The sequence below is a fragment of the Pseudopipra pipra genome, chromosome 2 (assembly GCF_036250125.1).
Source record: "Pseudopipra pipra isolate bDixPip1 chromosome 2, bDixPip1.hap1, whole genome shotgun sequence".
NCBI lineage: Eukaryota > Metazoa > Chordata > Aves > Passeriformes > Pipridae > Pseudopipra > Pseudopipra pipra.
This window is the reverse complement of record NC_087550.1, coordinates 83,994,395-84,000,645: the sequence shown is the minus strand read 5'-3', so window position 1 is coordinate 84,000,645 and position 6,251 is coordinate 83,994,395.

Genomic DNA, 6,251 nt, shown 5'->3' with positions numbered 1-6,251 from the left:
TGCCCTGCACTGCCTTCCCATTGGCAAGCAAAATGTCTCAGATCTGGCTGCTCCAGCACTGTGCTCCAGTGAAAACAAACCAACCAACCAATCAACCAACCAAAACCTCTAAAATAAGATAGGAGTGAACACCATAATATCTAAACGTCCCACCAAAAATACTCCTGCTCAGGACTTGCCTAACCTTAGGAGCCTCCTAAGCTCATCAGAAGCCTCCCTGTCTCACCTGGGATTTCCTCGGGCACACAGAAATCTGCTAATGTGCATGACAAGGACCTTCTCCTTTTGACAGTTGATGCTTTGCTCCTATATGAACTCTCCTGCCCAGGAATTAGGCAGATCCACGCTTGAATCTTCTGAACAGTCTGAACTATATTCTGTACTCTGAGCTCTTCTAAGATTCTTCTGTAAGGTTTGGACCCCCACAACAGGCACTGGGATTTATTTGTTAATAAAATACCAAGCTCACTGCCTCTTCGGTGCTAGGGGAGTGAGTTCCCCTCCCTATTCTGATTAATCTCCCTCTTTCCAGGAGCACAGCACAAGCAGTGAAGGATTAGCTGCTCTGGGCAGGCAGTCTCCCCTTTCACAGCCAGCACTGAAGCTCTGCCAGGTTGCAGTATAACAAAAATACAGAAGAACAAAGCAGTAAGCCCAAACCTCTGCAGCCTCCTGAACATGCACTCACCTGCAGCAGGGAGGTGCCAGCCCTGCTGCCTCTCCCTGTCTGGAGTATCATCGCAGACCATGTTTATTTTAAGCTTGTGCTTACTTCCATTGTTACTAAGAGAACTCATGCACTACATTACCCGTCAGCCTCATCAATTTTTTTAACACCTGTGGAGCAGCATTCCTTAATTTTTGCTTCATCTTGAGCAACATTCAGGTCACCTAAATCCCATGAAAACATATACCACTCCTTGGTTTCCTCTGCACAACTATCTCCATTCCCCGGGATGGAAAGCTCATTTCCTTCTGCCAAGAAAATATATTCAGGCCCATAGCTTGGGTCAGTCAAGCTTTCTCTTGATCTACCTAATTGATTAACATAATTAAGTTAAATTGAGAACAATTAGTCTCAAGATCAGTACTTGTATTTGTTTAGACCCATTGAAGGTTTTACAAGCTGCAAGTCTACTTGTTTCTCCCCACAGCCATACCAGCTGGTCTGGAGAATGATACGTACTTCACCACACTCCTGTCTGTGAGCCCAACAGCTATAGTACAAGCTCATCTCAAATACACAAGTAATTTTAACTGTGTTTCATAGCTTGGTATGCATTTTAGAGAAGGTAGATGGAAGAGATGGCAAGAGGCAGCTACTATTTCCCCTGGCAGAGGGGAGGTGGAAGGCAAGCCAGCTGCAGGTAGTCAGGGTGGAAAGCTGCTTCTGTGCCATTTTAGAATTGGCAATTTGCAATGGGGAGAGACATTTTTTCTATCCTGCCAGCTGGAGGCTCTTGGCAATGTTTAGAGAAACTAAACAAATTAATCTTTCTTAGTTTTCCCCAGTTTTGTATTTTACCTCAAGAGGGTTGATCTAAAGCTTTTTATCACATCTGACTAACAAAAGACTTATTAAAAATGAAAGATGACACAAGAAAAATAGCAGGAAGTACAAGGGTTCATCTCTATTCAGCCAATCAACTGCTTTTGAACATATGAAATCCAAGTGGTTCTGAATTTCTCTATTTTCCATTCATGAAATAAACAATTTTACACTGACATATGGTTACCACTCCAGTTTATGTTCCTGCAAAGAAATGCAGGGCTTTGAGTTGTTTGTAGCACTGTACATAAGCAAGTACTTGCAAATAACAGTTATTGTTTTTATAGTACTCTGACAATGGGATCACTTTCCCATGTCTTCTCTCAAAACTCTATGCCTCTTGTCCTTAGTGTGTTTTGATATATGGTTTGAACTTAAGGTATATACTTATTTGTTCAGCAATACAGGGTTAATTTTGGTTTTCAATTTTAAAAACGTATGTTAACGTCTGTATTATTTTTCTCTGAGGATTTTGTCTGTATTATTTTTCTCATGCAGACAGTGATTTTCTGATTGAAATCAATTGAACTAAAAGGCTTAAAGTTTAAACTCATTTTGATTTAGTGTTGATGTTTATGACAAACTTTCAAATATGAAGATCATTTGGCTTAGTCTTTATTATAGGCAAATATTAGACCTCCAACTTGTACTGTGTGTTATACTTATTGGGTGTGGTTTCAAACCCTTATTGTGACCTGTCCTGCATCTGTAGCACAACACACTGTAGCCCCATGTCAGTAAAGAACATGCTGAAATTTGAGCATATGCTTGAAAGAAATTTTCTTATTAGAATATGCTCAAGCACATGCTAATGTGCTTTGCTGAATGGACATGATGGCTAGACTAACTACAGTGTCCCAAAAACATCTGCTCTCAGGAGAATAAGGGGTAGGAAAAGATTGCAAATTCAGTCTAACCTATTCTCCAGACCTTTTCATTGGCTTTAGAAGAATGCAGGATAGAAAAATATCTGCAGGATCAAAACATTCAGAAAACTACTTTGAAGATATCCAAGTTTGAGGGTTGTTGCTCAGATAACTCTGTGCTCCCTCTAGACCTGAAAGCCTTTGGAAAAAAAAAAAAAAGATTCCTCATGAATTTGTCAATTAATTAAGAGGTTGACACTGTAAAAAAGAGCAACACCCAGAATTTGACCTTTTCAGCTGTACTGAAAACAGCAGCCACTTTGTTTTCCCAGCTACAGTGATACAAAGGTTGAAAAAGTACAGAAGCTAAGAGTCTTCTGTTTTAAGATAAGGTAAGTCATACGCCCTAACAGATGGGACCAAATCTCCCAAGTTCCATGACCTTAAGAGCAAATCTTCAAGAACATATTCAAAACTGAGATATGGAATCCTGGAATCCTGGAATTATTTAGGTTGGATAAGACCTCTAAGTTCATCAAGTCCAACCACAAACCTTACACTGTCAAGTCCACCACTAAACTATGTCCCTAAGTACCACATCTACAAGTCTTTTATATAAACCCAGGGATAGCCACAAACAACCACTTTGCCAGGGCAGCCTGTTCCAATGCTTGACAACCTTTTCTATGAGGAAATTTTTTCTAATATCCAATCTAAAAAATCCTGATGAACATATCAGGTATATGAAGTACTTAGTCTGATTAAGGTTTGGATAACTGCTTTTTCATTTTTGCCCTTTTCAAATGGGACCATATTGCTGCTAATTTCCCTCTCCTGTTTTTATGCAACCTTCATAGATGAAACAAGTCGAGGGAAGAGGAGATAAAAAATCAGGCATAAGTATTTTATCCTCCTTTCAGAGATCTTCATGGGCCCCAGTGTGATGTGGAAGGAAAATGTTTGTTTAATGAATCCTCTCCTACAGTTCAATTTATCAAGTCATAGAGGTTAAAAAAAAATCTCTTCAAAGTACAATTGCTAAAGACATAGAATTTAATTTTCAGAGCAGAATAAAAGACATGTCTTTCACTAAAGTCCTCTTCTCTGAGCTTGTTTGAAGAAACAACTTCACTGCAAAATGTTGCAATATTTAAATGAAATAATATGACAAACACAGTCATATTGATTCAGCTCACTTCCAATTTGTGTATAATTTGAAAGATTCAGTATTTTAAGTTTTTAATATTAATATTACCATTGTTTTTTCAATGTTATCTGAATTAAACCTTTGGATTAGACAGTTTCGGTTTTTCAACAGAAATAATTCAGAACCTGCGTTATGCAGGAAATACCTGCATGTTGGGTTTTTGTTAAGATGCAGGATGAGAGCTGTACTTTTCAGTATTTCCTGGAGAATGAGCTGGTGATAAAATGCTTTCTGCTCTACAAGGAGACGGGTGATAAATGCAGCAGCAGCAATTTTATATCAAGTAAATGTGGTATGAAATGTGGCTTAGAGTTCCATAAAGCAGATGGTAATGATTCTCCTACTAATAAACAGAGAAGCTGTGAATTTTCAGCTTGAAATCAGTGTCCAGAAATAAGACCCACCAGAGCCAGAGGGAGTTACAATACTGGGATCACAACTACTGTGCCAAGTGACTGTGTGAAACAAAACTTGTTTCCATCAGCTTTGGGAGAAGTCTCCCACCTGCACACAGGGTTATATAGAGAAGTCACATACGAGAGGAAAGGGGAGGTTAAAAATAAAGAATTAGTATTAGATGAAAAAAAAATCTCTGAGAGCCAAATCTGCTTTTCTAAATCACTGTTAGAGCCAAGGTTAGTAGCCAAGCTGCTGAAGCTCCAGCACTGTGCTGAACTGTAATTGCTGGAGGAGCTCTTCACCTCAGAAGTGTAGAGCACTATGCATTTATCCTGCTAGTCCTAGCTGGGATGAGAAACAAACATCTTCTGGGAGATTCTGTCAGAGTGATAAATAATAGAAATAATTTATAAAACAAAGGAAATTACTGATTTGGTGAAATTTATTATGTTCCAGATAAGGCAAGTCACTGTGTACTATTTTATCTATGCTGCTAAACTACGGCATGTTTTCATGATGTCAGTGCTCTGACTCTCTGTCCCTGTTGCATCTTCTGACTCAACAGCTCCAAAAATTTTCTCAAGCACTCTCTAGTGCAGATTTAGGGCTTTAATGGTGGAAATAAATCACAATAAAAGAAGCATTAAGAGTTCTGTTAGATCATACATCTTGAAACAAATCAAGTCGGCTGTATATACGGGATAAAACTTTGTGTGTCTGAAAAAAGGTTTATAGAGTCTCCAAATCTGAGTTCCTCTATGATGCTTCAGGGAAGAAGACCCATATGGCCTTGGGGCATAGGAACACTAAAAATAAGCTGACTAGTGAGGCTATATTACCTGTGTATGTCAAAATGAGCTGTTACAATCTCAAAAGCAAGAGGGAAGTTGAAAAATCAGATGAGATTCACAGAGAGATAAGAAAATGGTTGCAAGATGTAAAACATGACTTCTAATGAAAGATTCAAAGAGCCTGATCAAGCTAGTTTCTCAAAAATATGCCAAGAGATGACTTCTCCCCTGCCTGCCCATCTCCACCAGGATAAAAACACAGGTTCTTCAACCCAGCAGATGAAGGTATAACTGGATCAAATAGCGGGAGCTGAAAAGCTACTCCAATTCAAAAGGGAAACAAAGCTTGTGTTTTTTAAACTGAGAGCAATTTGTGGCTAGAAAGAACACATCTAAGGTGCTCTGTTTCACTGGAAAATTTTAAACAAGGGCTGATAGCTATCTAGGAGATGATCCCATTCAAATCAAGGTTAGCTGATCTTTGTCTTGTTCATGTCTCATTTCACACTCAAATAGGTCAGAGTAATTGTCCCATAGAGGTATTACACTCACTGAGCACAGGCTTAGACTAGCTAGCCTGTTTTTAGATTATTTATTTTAAGTGAGATGAATGCTACTCTCTTTTCTCAATACACCACATCAGTGGAATTTTTAGGTGCACATTTCTTTAGATTAATTTCTTTGAGACAAAGAGAGGGCTTTAATATATCAGTAGAAGCATGAAGGCACTTTCACTCCAGAGATAATGTTCTGAGGCATTATCAAATTTAAATGATACAAGGTTTTTATAGCTTCTTCTGCTATTAAGTTATGTGTCTTTGTACAGTGATTCTGGGATGTCTCATTAACTTCAGCAGAGCTGTAAAATGTAGTTAAGGGAAAAGTTCTGTGAAAATATTTCACGCTAACTTTCTTGAGCATGGTCTTACTTTTCTTGTAAGAACCAACATTGTCTTCAATGGAAGTTTTCCCTGAGAAAAAGAATGTAGAATTTGGCCCTTACTTATCCTTAATTTCTTAAAAAGGAATTTGGTTTTTTCCTTCAGTATTTTTAAAAAAGCCTGAGATACATCAGACATCTTGAATATATGCAGATCAATATGGACTAAATAATGGATTCCATAAATGTCAGCAAGCTGAAATAAATTCTGTTTCTACTTTCAGAAAAGGGAAGAAAAATGATCGTTTAAATGGATCTGCTTGCAAACAGTGATATTACTTGAGCTCATTTTGAGAGTTCAGGCAATGCTAAGATAGAGGGGAAGGTCATGTTTGTTGATCTGTATTCTCTGGAAAGGACATAAGCCTGCTTACCATCTTAATGTGTCTTGTATTCTGCCTGTGAAGGCGTGACCAGGTTAAATATCACTCAGAAAGTGCCACAGCCTGGTTTTTGGCCCTTTTCTTTCTTTTCTGAGGTTAGGAAGTCTTCCACTTTA